A 23,860-nucleotide genomic window follows, 5' to 3' on the forward strand; every position below is an offset into this window, starting at 1 on the left:
AATCTTAAAAAAAAAAAGAGGTTACCATCCAAAATATATAAGGAATTTATACAACTCAACAACAAAAGAACATACACACAAATAATCCAATTTAAAATTGGGCAAAAGACCTGAATAGACGTTTTTCCTCAGAAGAAATTCATATAACATATAAAATATGTGTCAATCAACTATGTTACCAGTAACAGTGGGCTATTAGTAGTTAAGTTTGGGGGGAGTCAAAAATTATACACAGAATTTCAACTGCACAGAGGGTTAGCACCCCTAACCCCCATTGTTCAAGGGTCAACTATATTAGAAAAATAATAATGAGAATTTGCAAAAGTTAAAAAAGATACCAATATCAGTGCTAGCCAGAACATGGGGAATGAGCACTAAAACACAGCCAGTAGGCTATAATGCAGTACACCATTTCTGGAGAACAGTTTGTCAGTATGAATTTACTACCCTCTAGTAGTAATTTCATGTCTAGGAATTTCTTTTCAGGAAATAAAGATGAAAATGGAGTTATATGCAAAGTGTTTATCACAATACTATTTTCATGACAAACATTTTCTGAGATTTAAATATCCAGTAATTTGAGAATAGTTTCATGAATATCATATAGTAATATGATGGACTATTATGCAGCCATTCAAGACTTACTTTTAAAGGAATATTAAATGGCATGAGAAAATCCTTCTGAATAATGCCAGGTGAAAAAGAAAGACATAGGACTATATCCAGCAGCTGTCATAAACTGTTCTCTGTTTGGCCTACATAATGCTTTAAAAAAGTTAAGGTTGGGGCGCCTGGTGGCTCAGTTGGTTAAGTGACTGCCTTCGGCTCAGGTCATGATCTCAGGGTCCTGGGATCGAGCCCCGCATTGGGCTCCCTGTTCGGCGGGAGGCCTGCTTCTCCCTCTCCCACTCCCCCTGCTTGTGTTCCCTCTCTCACTGTCTCTCTCTCTGTCAAATAAATAAATAAAATCTTTAAAAAAAAAAAAGTTAAGGTTTTAACTTAACTTTTAAGGGGCACCTGGGTGGCTCAGCTAAGCATCGGACTCTTGGTTTAGGCTCAGGTCATGATCTCATAGGTCGTGAGATCAATCCCTGCGTCAGGCTCCTCACTCAGGGCAGAGTCTTAGGATTTTCTCTTCTCCTCTGCCCCTCCCTCCCACTCACATGCGCTCTCTCTCTCCCTCTTTCTCAAATAAATAAATAAATCTTAAAAAAAATTTTTTTTAAGATTTTTTATTTATTTATTTGAGAGAGAGAATGAGAGAGAGCACATGAGAGGGGGGAGGGTCAGAGGGAGAAGCAGACTCCCCGCTGAGCAAGGCCCCATGCGGGACTCGATCCCGGGACTCCAGGATCATGACCTGAGCCGAAGGCAGTTGCCCAACCAACTGAGCCACCCAGGCGCCCCCAATTTTTTTTTTTAATTAAGGTTTCCAGGGCCCTTGATCCTCTTTCTGTAGAACATCATGTTAGTCCCCTGTATTGATGACAGTGTGTTAATTGAACACAGGAAGGGACACATACTCAAGGTGTCCTAGTAAGTGAGAGCATGCCAAAGAGTAGGAGATTAACCTTACAAATATAGAGTGGCCTGCTGTGGTCTGGGCAAGCCAGGTCAATCCCTTTATGATAAAGGACAAGATATCACATATTGTATCCCTTGGATGTGTAGGCAATGTATACCATACTTGGGACCACCACTGCTCCAACCATTTATCAAATGACTCCAAAGGCTGCCTGTTTTGAGGAGAGTCCAAAGCAACAGGAGCCTCTGCTGCAGGTTTGTGCCCTGTCGTTCATGCTGCATGACCCAGCAGACCCCCCAGTGCTAGAGGATTCCTTGTGTGGCAGTCCCTAATTAAAGAGTTGTAGCCCAGATCTCTAGGGTTCTGGAGTGAGGACTTGCTTTCTGCATCAGAAAACTGAACAGCGACTCCCAAGTGCTCCTGGGCCCTAGTATAGATGGAACACTTGACAGTGGGATATCAAGTGACCGTGTGATCAGCCTGGCCACCACAGGCTGGGATCTGTCACAAGCTAGAGCAGGCCTGGGAGCAATTTGTTGTGCTATGGAAATGGCACACAGTGAGGGATCCTATCAGGGCAGGTGGAGAGAGAGGACAGGTAAGATCCAGCCGTATGACACTTCCTTTAGCTCATACCTGTGGCCTCCAAGGATGTTGACAGAGGAAAAACCTGAGGTTCCTCCTGGATTAACTCAATATGTATTTGTGTGAGCTGGGAATGGATTCATGCTTCACTAGAGCCGATTTTGACAAATGGCCACATTTATGTAACCCACACGTTTATCAAGACAAGGAAGTCATCTACTTCTAAGGAGTGATTTGTATACAGACTTTCTCAAAGATAAGAATATAAACTAATCTCTCAAAACTATGTTTCACAGCAGAATGACACCGTTCTGTAATTACAGTACTAATCTTAAATTAACTGTGGCTTTGCTTGTTGTAGCCAGGTTATTTAGCTAGAATTAATGAAAACATTCACAATTTAGCTAGTACACAATTACTAGACTTCTTAGGTCTGTTTTAAATGAACTGTCAAAATATTTTACATCATATATTAGTCTAGATGGGCTATAAATAAATATATAATTTTTAAATTCTTGGTCATTTACTATATTTCTCAGGATAATATTTTATATTCATAATATTAGAGATAAACCCATTATTTATCTTTATCATCTATCTGTCATCTATCATCTATGTATCTATGTATCTATGTACCTACCTATCTACATATCTGTTATCTATCTAAATATTGTATTCTGAAACTTTTTAGCTCATCTAGGGAATAACCTTTGGGTTACATTAGTTTTTGCCATAAATCAGAGATGTCCTGATTCAGGTACTCATGAAGTTTTAGTGACAGTTTGTTTGTTTGTATTCAGGAACAGAAGGAATAGAATAGATCTTCAAATGGATTCTTTGGTACTAGTGGCTGTTCTAAACATATCTAATTTGAATTTTTCATTTACACAGCTGGTTTTATTTGCTCTGAGGTATTATTGCAAAAAGGATAGAAGCAGCACATGTGTTATACTAAGCTCAAGGCTCATTTAAACATTTTATCTTCCAAATCCTGAACTACAATTGACCCCTTCAAAGTTCAGATTTATACTTACTCTTGGAATTACTAAAATCCCTATTTTTATAAAAGAAGTCACAGAAAAAAATATTGGGAATAAAATCTGTCTCTCAAAGTCTACTAAGTAATTATAAATGGAACTAAAATTATTGACTTAATTTTCCTTAAATAACTCCAAAGTGTATGATTTAACTACACAAATAAAGCAATTCTATATTTGCTATTATTTCATTTGTTTAAATTATTATTTGTTTCTACTTCTTTATTATCTAGGCTCCTGGATTCAAAAAAGTCAGACACAAAAGGCCTCTTGAATGTTGTCCTATCTTCAAATATTAGAAGACTTACTTACAAATATTAATTTTATGTTTTGCTGATGACCTTTTTTATGGCATCTATTATAAAGCTACTAGAGAAAGAAATGTAGTGATGGAACCATAAAAAATACATAAAATACATCATGTGGAGTATTTTATATTCATTTAAGACTAAAAGCTACTGTAAACTGGGATATTCTGAATAAAATAAATCATCTTAAATCATCTCTTTGGGTGTCATATTTTTTATTTAGTTTCACTTTAGAAAGATGAAATGCATTATTTGTAAAAAGACTGGTTTCCCCCCACCAAATGTACAATTGATTACCTATGGAAGCAGAAACATGCCTTTAGCAAACGTGAGTTGTGATCACTACCATTTGCATCACATTAAATTCTTGCTGCAATGATCAGTCCTTTAACTTAGTGATTTATCACACCCTTGGAAGATGGGCTGGGGACATTTAAGGAGGAAGATGATTGGTGTCTTGGTAATGGCAGGACCACGGGTATGAAGGTGGATGAGCATGGAACAGTACTGGGAAGGGTGTGTCCTTTTCTATGGCAAGACCCTTAGCATAAGAGCCCAGATGATCAGACACGGTGGAGAGAGAACGTGCCAAGGCATGAAAGCTCTTGGATGCAGAGAAAAGACTTTGCTCTGGGCAATAGAGGGAGGCTATTGAAAGATTGTTTTTAAATAGGCTTTGGCATAAGTGACTGGTTTAGGAAGGGTACTTTAACACGTGTTTATTAGTTTTTTTATTTAACAAATAACGCTGAGTTCTTAAACTGTTCCAGGTGCATTCTAAATGATGGCAACACAAAGAGACATTTGGATGGGTCTTTCTCTCAAAAATTTCATACAGCCTCTGGTGAGACTGTATAGGATGAATTGGAGAAACAAAATAATGAGGGCAGTTAGAAAACATTTTCAGCAGCCCAGGAGAGAAAACCTAAGCTAAATTGGTGGCAGTGGGAACGAGGATCGAGCAGTTGAGTTGGGTTCAGGATAAAAATCTATGGAAAGTTGATGAATCATTTTATATGGAAAAGAAGGGGAAATTTTTTTTAAAGATCTCAATAATTTGGTATATTAGAGATATCAATAACACAAGCAGCATCCTACAAGTGTAGGTTTTCAGAGAGAATTTGGGTTAAGATTGGGATGAACTGATTTTCAAGGTCTTTTGCGGTACCTAGTTGAGTCAGGAGTTAGAACAAGAAACCACGGTTGGGTTAGGGAAAGAGTGACCATATACTTTATCATCCAAACCAGGACTTCTTTGAGAGTGCACTGGACACTATTAATACCTACACCAGCACAGTAAACATAAATTGGAACTACCTCAGTCAACCCAGAATGGATGGTGACTCTTAGTGATAACCATCCACATCATCTCAATAGTTGGCTTTGTAGGATAGTATAAAATTGTTAATTCTATCCCATGAAATATGTCATTAAATTGTGGTTTGGGAGACATTGTTGTTAGATTACAACCGGGGACATTTTCCAAAGCTGTATAAGAGGCTTTGGCCAAGCGAGAGTTAAATAAATGTCCCATTTAATCTTTAGAAGTCCATTTCATAGTCACCATTTGCCACAGAAAAAAATCAAATGGAGGAGAAGGTAAGTAAGTTACAGTGCTTCTGCAATCTCTGTTTTCAAGACCATGTCCAGGGTTGGCAGGGAACACTCCTGTCTGAGCAGTTAGCATGAGTTGTGGGCTGTGGCAAGTATGGGATGGGGCAAATGGAAAGGCACGGTGACTGGACATGCTCTTCATAGAAAAGAAACAACCTGCAGAGGAGGGACTGTGAGAACGAAATGTTTAGGGATCGATGATAATGTGTTCGCTCACAGGAAACATTTATTTCCTCATTGCACCCCAATGTGTGTTGGAAGATGCCTAAAGAAGTGTGAAGGGGATGGTGAATGAAATGGAATGTCTAGAAAGTACTCATCTAGATGCTAAGTGAAGGCCTTCTAAATTTTCATCCTCAAAATGAAATTTTTTTTTAGGAAAAAGATTACTTAGTTCTGAAAGACTTACCATGACTGCTCATACTAAATCACAGGAATCCGTTGTTAAATTTTTGGGAATTTTTCAAGCCCATTGTTAAGTATAGCCATTATTAAAAATTGCATAATACATTATACAGAATTATGTTAAATTATTTTATTATATAAAAAGGTACAAACATTTGAAACTCAATAGTCTCTAATTATTTTATTGCATTGTAGTCTATGCTCTTGAGGGTTTTTTGCTTCTTTTTGTAACTATTTGGTAGAAATAATAAGGAATTTTGGCTACTTGTACATCACACCCCAACACCATAATTCGTGATGTCTGATTGGTAGCTTGACATCAATCATGATGGGCATATTAACACCTAGAATATAAGTAAGCATTACAAATCAAGGCATTCCAACCCTCAATCTCAAGAACTGGTTGTTCAATATTTATATAGATGGTATCTACCACTTCAACTGTATATTTTATGATAAGAATTGATTAAGGGGGGGCACCTGGGTGGCTCAATCAGTTAAGCATCTGCCTTCGGCTCAGGTCATGATCTCAGGGTGCTGGGATCAGGCCCCTCCTTTGGCTCTCTGCTCAGCGGGGAGTCCGCTTCTCCCTCTCCCTCCCCCAACCCTTCCCTCCACCCAGCTCCTGTGAGCATTCTCCCTCGCTCTCTCTCTCTATCTCAAAAAAGAATTAATTAAGGGGATTGCAAGTAATATTAACTTCAATACAAACCAGTGGCCAGGTGAATTGTTAATTGCAAATTATAGCAGACAGATTGTTAAATGCTTCTATAGGACTTCTTTCTAGAAGTAAACTCTCAAGAGTGACAGCAGCATATTAGCACTCCTAACAAAAAAGCAACAGTGTAGGAACTCCCTGACCATTCACTTAAACTGAAACATTTTGTGAATATTTCTCTGAAACATTTGCATTCTAGTAACCATACATTCACAACAAAAACCAGAATCTTAGGGCACTGCTGTGTGTTAGAAAATATAGATTGTATTTTGTATTCCTGGATCATAGGCAACAAATCTCAATTTTCTGAGAACTGGTTTCTTCCTCAATTAATTGTCCATTCACAGACTGGCTGGGCTCTTTTGACATTGTATTAATTTTATGTTTGTATTTACTGCTTTATCACGTTGATGATTTTTTTTCTTGATAAAAACATGCTAACAGAGAAAGCTTACTTATAAAGCCTAAATTAATGTCTTTTTAACTACAGTAGTTTTGCCATGACATGTTTATGTGCCAGAGTTAAACAAACTTATATTTAATTTTTCTCACCAAGGATGTAGCTCAGATTTAAATAGCAGTGGCCCCAGTAACCTGCCAGGAGAACAAAGCCAAGACCATCTGCATTTGCTAAGGTAGAATTTCAAGGAATTGCTAATCAGCTGATTTTTTATTTTAACTTTACAGTGGCTCCTTTAATTTGTTGCTTTTGTGTGCTGGTGTGGATTTCATTGAGACTCCTCCATCAGATTGGATTACCTAACAACAACTGAAAAGTTTGATTTCATTTCTCTTCCTTCTGCCTGTTCTAAGAGGCTTACAAAAGACTAGCGTGCATAAGCAGTGCATTTTAATTAATAAATCACAAAATAGAAAAAAATAAATCACAAAATAGGCTTATAGCCTACAAATTCAGCAGATCAAGAGGAAAAGTGATTTACACTAGGCACCTAAGATGTAGTACTATTTAAGAAAAAGATGCAGTTTAATATAATACATTAAATGTAGCCATTATTTGTAGTTGGTAGTTGGTAGGCTCCATCCTTCCCTAGATGTGTGGAGTCAAATAGGAAGACATGATTCTAATGACTCTCCCAAAACATCCTGGTAACTATGGGGGCCCTTTCAAGGAGTTACCCATATGAAGAGATCCACATGTGAGAGTCCGGAAGGTCTTACTATACCATTTAATTTAAGCCTTAGCTAGAGCTAATGTGAGTTGGTGCCCAAGGCTGGTCTGGGTGCCAACTCACATTCATTCAGCATTCACGTGGACTGACAAAGTTTAGAGCTCCGCTTACCTTTCATAATGCTTCCTGAAGGGGTCTTATGGAAGAACACAGCAGAAAAAGGAAAACAAGTTGAACACAGAGAATGACTGAAACTTTATCTCTTCTTCCAAAAATATTTTCAGCATTAGAGCTAAAAAATGTTTGGCCCTTCACTCTGGGCTCGTTCCACATGGGATCCAGGAATATAGGGTCTTGTCTATCTCTTCCTTCTGTGCCCACTGAATAAATGTCCAATGCGTAATGTACTTATATAGGCTAAGCCACCGTCCTCTCCATTTTGAAATTTCAGCTCCACACTCACCACAAATATGGCCACCTATCCAGGGTGAGGAAAGTGTTTGGCTAAAGAATTCATGGACGTCTTAATAGGAGCCCAGACCAGTCTTGGGCACCAACTCACAATTTCTCTCTTTACCCTGTAACTCACCCAGGAGTGTCACTGCTTTACACACTGTTTTGATAAAAGCCTCCTAGAAGGAGCATCTTAAATACAGAGCATATGGAGGCAATTGGCTATGCCCCCCAACTGAGAGCGAGCTGATGTCAGTAAATCAGTTTCCTTCTATTGTAAAGTCCATTTTATGTTGCGAAGGGAAAAATAGCCCTGAAACATTAGTCACCTAGAATATGTTTTTCTACTCAGAAAGCAACAGAATGTATCTCTGAGGAAAATTCATCTGAGGCTACCTCCTCAAATGAAACAGGAGGTTTCTGAGTCTGGAAATTTGATTTAAGAATCATTTTTGCATAAATAGATTTATGCTCACATTTTAGATAAATGTAAATAATACATCACCTATTTCATTGGTAACCTTCCAGCTAAAAATAGTGGTGGTGGGGGAGGTTGGTTGGATGAGAACAGTTGAGGAAAATAATAGAAGATAATCATTCAGGGGCCCCTGGGTGGCTCAGTCAGTTAAGCTTCTGACTCTTGATTTTGGCTCAGATCATGATCTCAGGGTGGAGGGATTGAGCCCTGCGTAAGGCTCTGTGCTCAGCGGGGAGTCTGTGTGAGATTCTCTCTCCCTCTCCCTCTGCCCCTCCACCACACGTGTGCACGCACACACACACACACAAATACACTTTCTCTCTCTTTAAAAATAAATAAATCTTTAAAAAAAAAAAAAGAAGAAGAAGATAATTCTCCAAATGAAATGATATGATAATGTTGTAGCCTGGCAGTTTTTTTCTCCTTTTCTCTTAAATCACTTTTTGATTTAGACAACAAGAAAAGAAAATTATAAATACTTTTAGTAATAAACCTGAGTTCCACACAATTGACAGTAGACGTGAGATAGGCAGGTGTTTTGATTGACATTAGAAGTCTACTCCCATTCATCTAATTCTGAGTTATCATTATTTTGATATTACGCTAATAGGGAAAAGACATACCATCATCTTGTCAAGCTATGCAGAGAAATAGATCTGATTTCCTACTGGGAAATTATAAACATATCTTCTTTCCTGTTGGGATAAAATCAGAACTGCAGTTTATTTCCTATTGGCCTTATTCTGGCTGCCTCTGTGTCGCCGAGAGTTGTAGACGTGGTGACATTGTTTGTATATGAGGATCATGATTGTGAAAAATATCATGCAAGAAAAGGATGCAAAGGGCAGCCTGGAGTATAGAAATATGAGATCATCAAATGCATATGTTGTTTCTTAAACTATATTTTGAGAATAAATTCTCTAGTGTGCATAATTAGCATGTGCTTTTCTTCAGAGGATTAGTTTTTTCACTTCTGAATATGTTGGGGGTTTTTCCCTCTTTAGCTCAATGAGTATTTATCAAAAGACTCAATTTATTGAAACTATGGGTTTACTTTTTGTAATTACATGTTTATCAGAAATAGATGAACAGTATTTAGAATTTCTGGTCTATATAGGGCAAAGTCTGACTTAAGGGACTTCATATGAAGTGAAATCCACTTCCCTGAGGTAGGGAAGCTGAAGGGACTCCATTTTAGAAAGGCTCCATCTCTGCTGTTTTTCTGTTAAGCCCCATTTACTCATGTTCTGTATTTTGCCTCTAAATAAACCAAAGAAGCTATGTTCCCACTCCAAGGGGGAAGCAAGGAAGTTAAGTGTTCTCTGAGTTTTGTCCTAGGCCCCTGAACACCTGATAACATCTAAGAAGAGCCAGATCCCAAACACATTCTAGGAAGTTAGCTTCAAACAAACCTTGGCAGATGCTGGTTTCAGAACCCCCTACCCTGGATGATTTACACAATAACACCTATTATTCACCTGTCACTCACCTTTGATTGGACCCTACCCTGGATCCCTGAAGAAGTATGGACCCCAGGCCCCTTTTCAATATAAAGCCCTAACCCCAAGCAACAACAGGACTCATTCCTCTTTCCATTCCGAGTCTCCCAGGCACTGTCTCCTATGCTATGTCTGTCATCCACACTGTTCAATAAGCTCTGCTTTCGCTTTCTCCTGCTTGAGTTTGATTTCCATTCTGCGCAAAGCCAAGGACCCTCTTGGCTTGTCCTGTGGGAACCCCTCTGGGTCCTCAAACCCAGCCTGCCTGTATCGCCTCCATGAATTAGAACTTGATTAGGAGTTTACCGTGCCGTGAAGCTTTTCTCTCCCTCCATGGATGTTTGAGAGAAAATATGCGTTCTTGCATTAGTAATAGACTGTTGCCAAATGTGATAACCACATAGACCTGGGATAATTAATGAAATTAAGTCTCCTCTATGGTAACCAAACACATCCTGAGTGACCACCACCATTCTCCCCTCTGCTTTATGTGATATAGGTCAGTTCCCTTAACCTCTAACCATCCTCTGCTTTTCTTCTTAACACAGCCCTGGTCCAGTCCTCTGGTATCTACAAACCTAATCAAGAAAGGGATCTCTTCTACTGTATCATTAAAGCTTCAATGCAGAAGCCAAAGTAAGAGTAAACTGTAGATATTTAATGGACCTTTAATAGAACATCAAGTCATTTTTAAACTGCATTTTAGTGTTTCACAGAGTAGAATTCTTTCCTCCTCTGTCAATTTTTACTTTAAGATTGCAGAAGCCATTCTTCCCCTTATAATGATTACAAGGACATGAAATTAGATAGAAACAATTTTATTTACTTATTCAAATAATAGTTACTGCAAACCTACTATGTGTCAAGCCCTATTCTAGACCCCAGGATGCAGTGGTGATTAGACAAAGTTACTGAAAGGGTTTATGTTCTAGGGGAGAATCCAGGCAATATAAAATAAACATGTAACACCATGGCCACAGCGATAAATGCTTTGAAGAAAAACAAAGCAGAATAGTTGAGTGAAGGATGAGCTGGGAGAAGAGAGATAGGTGGTCAGGGAGGATTTCTCTGAGGAAGTGACATCTGAACACAGAATCTTTGCTCACAAAGGTAAGGTAGGGAGCCACATGAAGAAAGCCTAGGGAGGGGCATCCCAAGCCAAGGGAATAGGAAATGTAAAAACCTTGAGAGAAGAAAGGCCTTGACGTAAAAGGAATAGTAGAAATGCTGATGAAGCCAAGATGGATCAAGCATGGCCAACTTTAAGAGGAGGTCAGAGAGCCTGACCAAAGTCAAATAATGGTGGCATTCTGGATTACGTGAAGGGCTTTGGATTCTCTTCCAGGATGGGAAGCCACTGGAAAGTTTACAGCAGAGAAATGACATAATAGATTTATATGTAAAATAAAATCTTTCTGATGGCTGTGGGAAGAATCAAATGTAGGGGGAGGGGGAGGAGAAGGAGAAATCAGGAGCAAGAGTAGAAGCAAGGAAGACCAGAGACTTAGACCAAGAGATAGAGACAGAAGTGGCAAGGAGATGTCAGACTTATATACATTTCAAAGGAAGAGCTGATAAGATTTGCTGATGGAGTGGATGTTAGGGGAGGGATGAATAGTGGGGATAAGGATAATTGTAGGATTATAAATGGAAGAAGGGAGTTATAAGTTATGGAAACAGGGAACACTGGAGCAGGAGCATGTTTTGGGAATGTCTTCATTATGGCCTTGTTAAGTCTGAGGTGCCTATAGAGAAGTCAACATAGAGTTTAGAGTAGTGGTCTGGGCTGGAGAAATAAATTTGGTAAGCATAAGGATTGACTGGTATTTAAATCCATGGGACCAGGCAAAACCCTCTAGGAGATGAGCGTAGATAAAGAAGAGATCTAAGGACTGGGCCCTGGGCTCTGAGACCTTCACAATTCAACAACTGAGGAGAGGCAGAGCCAGCAAAAGAGGCTCAGAAGGCATGGGGAGGTGGCAGAACACAGGAAGGGTATGGTGCTCCGAAAACCAAATGAAGTAAGTGTTTCAGGAGGAAAAGAATTATCCCTCTGTCATATCCTCCAGAGATATTGAATACAATGACCTTGTGGCCCTGACAATTATGTTTTCAGTCTGGGGGTATGGGTAAATGCTGCGAGGGGTGGGTTGAAGAGAAAGTTCAAGATGAGGATGTGGAGAGGGTCTGTAGAGAAATATCTTTCTAGCTGGATGGCTACATGGCAACAGGTAAGTATGGCTGAGGCTGAAGGGAATGAGGATTCTTGGAAGAACATTTTTATTTTTATGGGAATTGTAGTATGCATGTTGACATTCCTGATCTAAGAGAGAAAAAGAAACTGATGAAACAGGAAGGAGAGGAAATGATTACAAGATCAAAGTCTTTGAGTAGCTGAGATCCAAACACACATCGAGTGGTGTGGCCTCATGTAGGGATAGAGGGGGTTTAAGCATTGCAAGAGGGCACAGATGTCAATAGGTTGATAGATTCAATGGAAGGTAGCCAGGGTATTTCTTTTCCTAATAGCTATTATTTTTTTAAGTGAAATGAGAAGGAAAGTTATCATCTAAGAGTGTGAAGAGGAGAGGGGTGATAGGAATTTTTAGAAAACAGATGTGCAGTAGTCCTCTCAGAGAGTGGAATCATTCATTGACTAGGGAATTAAGTGAATTTTTGAGCAGTGTTGAAGAGTTACTTGAAAAATATGGCCTTAATTTACAGTGAGCATGTCTAGCTTAGGCTTGGGCTTTTGCTCAGCCCATCCTGCTGCTCACAGGTGGGATAAGCAGATGCAGAACTTGAGTTGTTCCAAGTGAATATGATGGACAGTGTTGGGCACAGACTAGAAAACCTTTCTTATAAAGGGTCAGACAGTAAATATTTTAAGCTGGCTTTGTGGGCCATATGGCCTCTGTCACAACTATTCAGCTCACAATTTCAGTGCAAAAGCAGCCAAAGACAATACATAAACTAATGGGTGTGGCTGTGTTCCAATTAAACAGTATTTATAACAATAGTCAGCAGGCTGATTGGGCCTGAGGACCTTAGTTTACTGTCCCATTGTCTAGGAAGTTGAGAGTGCATGCTAGTGACTGGTTGTAGTGATGAACTCGAGGCTGGGTGATGTATGGAGTGGACACAGGAGGATGAGATAAATTGCAAATGACTTGGAGGTCTAGATGGAGTTAGTGAACTACTGGAATAGGGACGCTGATGAAAATGAACTGGAAAGAGAGAAGTTAGCCGTTAGACTGTTGGCTGTTTGACATCGTTGTGAGAGATGACACACTCATTGGGTGGGAGCCATATGAAAACAGGAACCTTGGAGTTTTAGAGGCACCCTTTTATGTTCTGGGGCTGAGTCTTGGTGAGCAGAAGGAAGGAAGGTTCTTACCAAAAAGCAAGTGGTGCTCTGGAAGCTTCTCTCAAATCAGGGGTATCTAGAGTTTTAGAAGTCTCCTTTGCAGATTGCCAGGGAGCAGCAAGATGGGTTGACATCCCAGGACTCAGATCTCTCCCAAAGCCTGTGAATGATGGCATGGCTAATTAGAAATCATTTTGGGAGAGTACATGCACCCTGAAGTCTACTTTAATTCATTTGTTGGTTACTTCCAGTGTATCTGGTACCACATCTCTTCTGGATCATCATTTGTTAATATTCTACAGGAGGGGAAAAAACAAGGTTATTATTATTCTTGCAAGATCATCTTACTTGGTATCTACCACATGACACTCTTGATATACTTCTCATAATGCAGTATGTATGTTGTAAGTCTTCTCATTAGGAAAATTCAATGGCTATTACTAATGTAAAATATTATTATTGGTAATTCAAATATTGGTAAATATTATTACTTATAAATTAGCTAATTTATTTGCTTATTCATTCATCTTATATGCTAGGCAGATAAATATTGTTTACCCTGAACAATGCAGGAGTTAGGAGCACTGATGACCCCCTCCCCAACACAGTCAAAAATTCCCAGGATAACTTTTGACTCCCGGAAACGTGTAACTACTTATAGCCTACTGTTAACCAGAAGCCTTAATGATACAGGAACAGTTGATTAACATATATTTTGTATGTTATATGTACTGTATGTTTCATTCTTACAATAAAGGAAGCTAGAGAAAAGAACATTTTATTAAGAAAATCATAAGAGAAACATAAGAGAAAACACATTCACTGTATTTTTCAGAAAACATCTGCATATAAGTGGACCCATGCAGTTCACACCCACGTTGTTCAAGGGTCAACTGCATATTTAAAGCATAGTCTCTGTCCTCAAGATACTAAAAGTGGAGTGGATTTTGTAAATAAATAGTTGCAAGACATTGAATTAATTGCCCTGACAAAGCAAAGAGAGTAATTCATTTGTTATTCATGTTTCTTTTTTTAATACTTTTTTAATACTTTAATGCCTGACAGATAAAAATGAGTAAGATATTTTCTTTCACTGTCAAGGTGCTCAGAGGCCTGGCCCATGTGGTGGTGGATATGTAGACAATTTCCAGACACTACACTTATTGCTACTACAATGAAGAGGTACAAAAAGCTATGGTGGGGGCACAGAGGAGGTAGAGATCACTTTGTTTGGAAGGTCAAGAAAGGCTTCACTATTGGGTATTTACCCCAAAGATCCAGATATAGTGAGAAGAAGAGGCACATGCACCCCAATGTTCATAGCAGCAATGTCCACAATAGGCAAATTGTGGCAGGAGCCAAGATGCCCTTCAAAAGAGAAATGGATAAAGAAGATGTGGTTCACATATACAGTGGAATATTACTGAGCCATCAGAAAGGATGAATACCCACCATTTGCATCAACATGGATGGAACTGGAGGGGATTATGCTAAGTGAAATAAGTCAAGCAGAGAAAGACAATTATCATATGGTTCCCTCATATGTGGAACATAAGCAATAGCATGGAGGACCACAGGGGAAGGGAGGGAAATCTGAAGGGGGAGAAATCAGAAGGGGAGCCGAACCATGAGAGACTCTGGACTTCGGGAAACAATCTAAAGGTTTCAGAGGGGAGGGCGGTGGGGGGATATGGTAGCTGGGTGATGGGTATTAAGGAGGGTATGTGTTGTGATGAACACTGGGTGTTATATGCAGATAATGAATCACTGAACACTACATCAAAAACTAATGATGTCCTGTAAGGTGACTAACAATAAAAAAGAAAAGAAAAGAAAATTAAAAAAAGAAGAAGAAGAAGAAAGAAAGAAAGGCAGGCTTCACAAGGGCAAAGAATCCTGAACTGGGGCTCGTAAGGTGGTTAGGATATCTCTAAGAACAAGGGAATGTTCCTGGAGGGAGGAATTGCAAATATGTCCAGTGAGGGTTGGGCTAGAGAATCTGGACAAAGGAGTTGAATAATAGGCCCCAAGGCTGAAAGGTAGGAGAGCCAGAGAAGGGGAGGAGCCCCAAGGAAACTGCAGACTAGATTAGGCAGGCTGGGGGAGCCCCCCAAGGGCATTCATGAGCAAAGTGAGCATCACATTTGCACCTCAGAGACATGGCGGTGGATGGATGGATGGATGGATGGGAGGAAGGCGGGAACTGGAAGCAAAAGTTTTCTAGTTTATTTTTTATTTATTTCTTTTTCCAGGATTAAGCAGTGGATTTGAGTACTCTACTAAACATTTTGGAGGGGTGGATGGAGGAGTGGAAGGCGCTTCTCCGGGAAGTGTGCAGGGCCGGGCAGGGGGCCTGAGCCACCTGCCTGCTCCCAGGACACGGGATGCCTGAACTTCTGGGTCAAACAGAATACGGCGGCCTCTCTCGCGAGTGAACTTGGCGGCCCCCATACACTGTGGCAGGTGTACCCCACACCTGCCGGGATCCCTGCCGTGTCCCTGCACCCCGTGTGAACTGAGAGCCCGGGGCTGGCGGCTGGAGCCGGGGCTGCAAGGTGTGGTGGCCGGCACTCTGCGTCTCTTCGGGGCTGATCCATTCTGAGCCCATGTTGACAGCTCCACGGGAGCTTCTGGGAGCCCACGCCGAGGCGGCTCCGGCTTCCTGAAAAGTGCCAGGTGCACCTCTCTGGGGGGTATTTGTTTCCAGCTCCCCCCCACCTCCCGTCCCAGGAAGCTCCTAAAATGTCTTATAATTCCAGCGAGCTCTCTGTGCCTTGGATGAAACCCCCTGGGGTGCTGGCGGGAGCAGCTTTCAGCTGTCCCAGAGCCCAGAGCCCGGAGACCAGAGCCCGGGAGCAGTCCTTTGGCCAGATGTGGCTGTTCCTCAGCAGGGCCTCAACACTGCAGCTGTGCTCCGCAGTGGCCTTCTGCAAGGGGGGAAGGGGGCACAGTGAGGTGAGGGGGGCTTCCCAGCGGGGGTGCTTCCAAGTCCCGGCTACTTTATTTTTTCTTTGCTTACAAAAAAAAAAAATGTTGGTTATGACCAATTAAATTGATATTGTGATCACTGATGGGCTGAGTTATGAAACACACAAACTCGAATTGAATACTTCACTGGGTCCTTTAAAATTTTCATCTATGCTGCTTTTAGGTTCCTTCTCTGCTTACATCTATCATTTTTAAAAAGATTTTATTTATTTATTTGAGAGAGAGAGAGCAAGAGCCAGAGAGAGCACAAGCAGGGGAAGGGGCAGAGGGAAAAGCAAACTCCCCGCTGAGCAGGGAGCCCGATGCGGGGCTCGATCCCAGGGTCCAGGGATCATGACCTAAGCCAAAGGCAGAGGCTTCATGGACTGAGCCACCCAGGTGCCCCTGCTTACATCTATCATTGCGCACACCAGGCTCCGGGGTAAATATTCATAGATGGGCCCTTTTCTGACACCAGACGAGGAATTCCTTATGGATGAGGAGCAAGAGGTATTTCCCAGTGTCCATCTACCTCAGGTCTCGCTGTGCAAGTTCCACAAATTACTGAATTGAACCAAATACTTACTGCTTTGTATTCAAGACCTATGGCGAAATTGGAGGGTGGGGGAGAATGCCTACTAGCCATATTCCTGGTGCCCTGAAGCCATTTCTACCAAGAGTAGAAATAGGGTGGAAAGAGGGCCATAGGCTCAAACTTCTAAAACATAGTTTAGCTGACATTACCGAATTGAATAACCTGAAGGAATTAAAAAAAAAAAAAAAAGGAGAGGGGGAGTTCTACTGGACTTAATGCGATTCTAAATTCTTCAAGGTAGGTATTTTTTAACCTGCTTGTAATTTATTTTCAAAATGCTTCGTCATCACCCAATACATGAACATGGGATCAAGGCAATTTTGGAGGCAATATTAGAAATGCTAAAGTTGGGGTCTAACTTAAAAGGACCATCCGAAGCCACGGTGGAAAATGATGTTGCACACAGTCGGTCAGCTGTTTGTGTCTCTATTGGACTGTGGTGCTTAAGGCAGTGTTTGGTATCTCTGTGGTTTTATCACATCCTCCTGCTTACATTGAACCCACGCTGCTCAATTGGACAACCAGAATCGCTGTCTTAGCAGAACTTAGGATTTCATTTTTCTCCTCTACATTGCCTAACACAGTTTGGTAACAGTGGCACCATTTCACTAGTTATTAGTCACTGGCTAAGATATAACATCAAACACGAATTCCATATTGTATTCTCCTCAGTGTAATTTAAAATATACCGATGCCCTTCAGCTTCGTGAAATAGGAAAAAATGCACGCAGCTCTGTCTTGAAGTCCTAAGATGCAGGTGGTATCTTGAAAGTGGTGCCATTTTTAGAGAACAGTAGCAAATAAGTTACTTACATTATTTACATTTAATAATTTGTAGCTCTAAAAAGAAAATGATCCTCAATGTGACCTATAGGAATGGGAGGGGCAGTATCCCTCATCGTCACTGGTTTGATACCTGTGGTTACGGTATCAAGAATGGGTGTGTCCTTTGTAGGCTTACAGTACATGACGTTTACAACCTAATGTTAGAATGCTTACCTTTATGGGTGATGTATAGACAGAGGTGCATTCTCAGATAGGATTCGTTTTTCTTTCTCTGGACAATGAAGACCCCAACTTGATAACTCATAATCTCTTCACAAGACCATAATAATGCTTTGCACTTACATAATAGACCCACACACTTTAAAAGATTTATTGATCACAAATCAGTTTGCCTCTAGCACATTTCTACAAATTAAGTCTTGTGGCATTGTTTATGTAGCTGATATATCAGAGATGATAAACAGGTTGTCTGGCTTCTCAAGAGGAAGATGAGAGAGAGCAAAAAGAAGCATTCTCTAGTGAGGAATCTCATCAAGTAGTCACAGCATCTGGCAGTCTGTTTATCATTTTATTTCTTGATGTAAAAGTTAGTAAGCAATCCAGGAATTTCCAACATGACAGAATGTACTTAATCATTGTGAAACAATCACTCATCCACTGGTCAAAATAGGACACTGAATAGCTACCAGAAACCCCAGGGAGCCTTTCATCAAGGAGAGTCTAGCAAGATGGCACAGCCACTTCCCTCTGCTAAAGGCTCCATCCTCTTCATATCACTCCCTGTTGCTCTCCTCAACAGTACTAGACATGGGAAAGTTCACAAAATTTAATTAGGGAAAAGCAAGAATGATTGAGGCTAATGAAGAAGTGAATTCAAATGAGTTCTCAAGGAAGACTATTGAATCATGTTCACTCTGTGCTACCTGAGCTGTTTTGGATGTGATCCCCCAAAAGTACGTGTGATGGTTAGTTTTATGTGCCAACTTGGAGGGTGTGTTGGGTAAGATTAACATTTAAATCATTGAACTCTGAGTAAGCAGATTGCTCTCTGTAATGTGGATGGGCCTCATGCAATCTGTTGAAGGCCTGAGTAGAAGAAAAAGACCAGCTTTCACAAGTAAAAGGGAATTCTCCAGGAAAGTGGCTGCAGAGTTCATCTGCACCATTGGCGCCCCTGGGTCTCCAAGCTCCTGGCCCTTGGACTGGAACTTCACCATCAACTCTCCTGGGTCTCAAGCATACGGGTTCACACTGCAGGTTTTGGGGTGTCAGTCTCCATACTTTTGTGATCCAATTCCTTATGATAAATCTCTTCTTGTGTGTGTGTGTGTTCTGTTTCTCTGGAGAACCTTCAGTAATACAGTCCGATATTCATCAGCAGACCATTTGTACCAATTGTTCATCCGTAGACTTACAGAACTCTGGATCCTATATTTATTGGTCTCTAAAACCACACTAAAGATGATTACTAGAGTAGATATGCTTGGTTATCAATATCTGGCTTACTTGCCACTCTTTGAATTTCTTCAAGACCCTGAGAAGGCGCAGGTCTGAATGGTCATTATTGTACCGGGTAACCCAACCCCTTTGGCCCAGAGGTGGACCAGAGGTGGATAATGACTAAGGGGCATTGGAGGATAGCTAATCCATCTGCTGGTCTGAGCTAAATAAGTCTTTGGTCTTAGGGCTCTGAACTAAAAGACATTGAAACAGTCAGAGTAGACATTGCTGATGAAAACAAGTACTTATGGGGCACCTGGGTGGCTCAGTTGGTTAAGCATCTGCCTTCGGCTCAGGTCGTGATCTCAGGATCCTGGGATCAAGCCCCGTGACTGGCTCTCTGCTCAGTGGGGAGTCTGCTTCTCCCTCTCCCTCTGCCCCTCCCCCTACTTGTGCTAGCTCTCTCTCTCTATCTCTCTCTCTCAAATAAATAAATAAAAATCTTAAAAAAAAAGAGAGAGAGAACAAGTACTTATAAGAGGCTTTGCAGCTGTCTTCTAAGCCTACAGGAGGCTAACCAAAGGCACAGGAAGTGGAGAGCATGCCTATGGTGAGCTAAAGTGGGAGGGGCCTGAGGCTGAGAGAAGGAGAATCAGGACATGCTAAGAACTACAAAGGCTAAGAAACCTGCTCTGCACAGAGAACACTGAGAAAGACCCACCCTTGCCAACACACTGTAGATTTGGCTCCTGGCTCCAGCTGCACCATTATTTGACCTTGGGATAAGTCACTTCCCTTCTCTGGGTTTAGTTTTCTCATCTATATAATAAAAGGCTTACCTTTCGTTATGGAATTCTAGAGAATCCAGCAGTTTTCAGTTTGTCCTCTGAAGTAGAGATTGTTTAATGATGAGTTTTCCTTTAATATTTTTAGGCTCTGTATTCTATCAGTTGCATCTGTGGCAACAATGGGGTTGTTTTCCTTAGAGAACTAATTTTCAAACTTTTTTTAATACCAGGGAGTCCTTTGTTTAAAGGAAGTCTTACAGGGAGATTTAAGCAAATAAAACAGATTTAAAAGCTGAGCGGATCTGATCAGAGTGACTGGGGCCCGGAGCTTCACCCCTGTGGCCTTTCCCAACCGCCCCCAACCCCACACACCCCTACATCTCAAGCTCTGCAGTCTCCAGCATGGAAAGCCTTGGCCCTTGAGAAACAGCTAAGATGAACACGGAAGAGGGAGAATGAAATAAGTATAAACTGCAGGAACAGCTGGAGACCAGCGGGATTTTAGAGATAGACAATCTGGAAGCATTTCCTGCCTGGCATGGTGAGCTCCAACCAACAGCACAGGCAGGGCAGGGGTGACAGCTGCAAAACTGGGGCCAGAGGTGAATGGGTATTAAGGCGAAAAATCACAGGAGAAAGCAAAGGTGTATGGTGTGGTGTTTTTGTGTCCCTGGCTTCAAATGACATAGAAAATAAAATAAACAGTGAAGGAAGGAGAACATTTTTAAGATACTGTTAAGAGATTTAAAAGAAGGAGACTCCTTAAAGAGGTATCAAAATTAAAAAGAGGAAAAGGGACTTTTCTTACATATTTGTTAGGAAAGACCAGATTTGGTGTCGCTTCCGTTGGAATCAAAGGAGCTGAGGACACCAACAGAAAAGGTGGAGTAAAGACCTCCAAAAACTCTCTCCTGTGTAAAAGCAATGAGAACAATGGCAAAAATCATCAGAATCAACTTTTTCTGAACTCTGCAAATTAACCAAAGCTTGCAGCAATCTGGGGAGGACTTATTCAAATAAAAGAGCTAAATCTCAGAATAGTGAACTCTGTGGTGTTTCCACTTCTCCTACCCTTATTCTCCCCAAACTCTGCAGGAACCTTGAACACTTATAGCCAGAAATCATGGTGAAAATCAGCAACCTGGCAACTTGGAGGAAGAATGGGGCTGGTTGAGCTCCTTTAAGACCTGTCCCCAGAAAATTAACATTATCTGACCTGTGTGGTATTTTCCTGCAATATTCCACTTGCAAGATTCCCTTTATTTGACCTTATTTAGAGCTCATCCCATACAAACAACCTTTTTCTCATGGGTATTTGTTGAAAATAATCAGAAGCAATTGAATATTGTGGCTACCTGAAGTAAAAGATAACAGGTGGAGCAAACAAAACCTGATCAAAATGATTAATAGGAAAAGCTGGGGCATGAGATGTCCATAGGGAGCTTTGAAAGGCTGCAACATGTCACTGGGAATCTAGAAAGCCACATGCTCGTATAAGGCTATTTGTACACCCAGGGTTGTGCACATGCCTCAGAAAAGACCAGAGAAGGCCCAAAGTACTCACTTTGGGTCAACCTTGAGGTTCTGCACAAGCAAGAAGTAAAAACCAAGACAGAGTTGCAAATTGCCTGGCTGAATGTTGAAGGCATGCCTCAACACACGCAGAACTTCTTAGCAAATACCGATAGAAGTACTGGTTTCAGGTAGTAAAGAATATCTCTTTCTAATCATTGGTTGACCAATACACTAACCAATCAGAGATGTCAGTGGCCACACAAAGAATGAAGACTTTATAGAATTAGTACAGAAAAGTGGTTAAGCAAATAAACAACAAATGGTCAAAACAAACCTGGAAAGGAGAGAGAATCCGATTTCCAGAGTTTCCACCTTATATTATTTAAAATGTCCAGTTTCAATAAAAAACTATGGGACTGGCAAAGAAACAGGAAAGCATGGCTCATGCACAGGAAAAAAAATCAATTAATAAAATCTGTCCATGAGGAAGCCTGGACACTGGACATAGAAGAAGTCTTTAAATCACCAAACAGAGACTATTAATAAACAGAGAGAAGTTACAGAAAAGAATCAACTAGGAATTCTGTAGTTGAAAAGTACAATAACTAAAATTAAAATTTCACTAGAGGCTCTCAATAGCAGATTTCAGCAGGCAGAAGTAATAAACCAACTTGAAGATAAGTCATTAAGATTATCCAGTTTGAGGAACGGAAAGGAAAAAAGTTGAAGAAGAATAAACAGAGCTTCAGAGACATGTGAAATGCTATGAAATATCCCAACATATACATAATAAGAGTCCCAAAAGAAGAGAGAAGAGAGAAAAGGACAGAAAGAATTTTGAAGAAATGAAACTTCCCACATTTGATGAAAAACATTAGTTTATACATCCAAAAAGCTCAATAACAGCCAAGAATAATAGTGCAAAGGGATCTGCACCAGACAGGTTATAATCAATGTACACTTCAATGTCCCACATTCAATAATGAATAAAAAGCACTGTACAGAAGATCAATAAGGAAACAGAGGACTTGAACCATGCTATAGACCAACTAGAACTCACAGACATCTATAGAATACTCCACCCAACAACAGCAGGATGCATATTCTTCTCAAGTGCATGTGAAACATTCTTCAGTATAGACTGTATATTAGGATACAAAATAAGTCTTCATAAAGTTTAAAAGATTGAAATCACATGAAATATATTCTCTGACCACAGTGGAATGAAGCTAGAAATCAATAACATAATGAAAACTGGACTTCACAAATATGTGGGTATTAAACAATTCACTCTTACACAACCAAAAGGTCAAAGAAAAAAACCTTATGGGGAATTAGAAAATATTTAAAGACCAATAAAAATAAAAACACAACACACCAAAGCTTATGGAATGCAGAGAAAGCAGGGCTCAGAGTAAATTTATAGCAGTAAACACACACATTAAAAAAAAAGATATCAAATCAATAACTAACCTTACATCTGAAAGAAATAGCAAGAGAAGAGCAAAGTAAACCCAAAGCTAGCAAAAGGAAGGAAATAATAGAGTGGAGATAAAATAGAGAATAAAAGACAACAGAATCAATGAAATCAAAAGTTGGTTCTTTGAAAATATCAATAAAATTGACAAACCTTTAGCTAGACGGACCAAACTAAAAAAGAGAGAAAATTCAAATTACAAAAATCAGGAATGGAAGAGGGAAACATCACTACTGACCTTACAGGAAAAAAAAAAAAAAAGGGATTCTAAGGCAATACTATGAACCCTTATATACCAACAAATTAGAAACTGTACTTGAAATGGACAGATTCCTAGAAATATACAAACTACAGAAACTGACTCAGTAAAAAGTTAAAAATATGAATTGACCTATAACAAGAGATTGAGTTAGTAATTAAAATGTTATCTCACACACACACACACACACACACACACACAAAGCCTAGGACCAGATGACTTCACTGGTAAATTCTACAAAATGTTTAAAGAATTAACACCAATACTTCACAAACTCTTCCCATAAATAGAAAATAGGGAACATTGAGAAGGGAACTCATTCTATGAGGCCAGTATTATCCTGACAGAAAAAGCAAAGACTTTTTAAGAAAAGAAAAGTGCAAGTCACTATCACTTATGGACATAAACATAAAAATCCTTAACAAAAGATTAACAACTTGAACAGCAATATATTTTTTAAAAGGATAGTACACCATAACCAATTGAGATTTATCCCAGGAAAACAAGGTTGAGTTAATCAATCAATGTAGTACATCATATTATCAGAATAAAGAAGAAAAAGTGCAGGATCATCTCAATGGATACAGAAAAAACATTTGACAAAACCCAACACCCTTCATGAGAACAACACTCAGAAAAAGAAAACTTTCTCAATCTGATAATAGACATCTGTGGAAAATCCACAGGTAGCTCACTTACTGGTGAATGACTGAGAGCTTCCCCTAAAAATCAGGAATAAGGCAAGGATGTCTACTGTCACCATTTCTTTTTAATATTGTACTGGAGGTTCTAGCCAGGGAAATTAGGCAAGGAAAAGAAATAAAAGATTTCTAGTTTGCAAAAAGGAAAAGAAGAAGAAGAAGAAGAAGAAGAAGAAGAAGAAGAAGAAGAAGAAGAAGAAGAAGAAGAAGAAG

The sequence above is a fragment of the Mirounga leonina genome, unplaced genomic scaffold (assembly GCF_011800145.1).
Source record: "Mirounga leonina isolate KUSES-001 unplaced genomic scaffold, KU_Mleo_1.0 Mir_165, whole genome shotgun sequence".
Taxonomy (NCBI): domain Eukaryota; kingdom Metazoa; phylum Chordata; class Mammalia; order Carnivora; family Phocidae; genus Mirounga; species Mirounga leonina.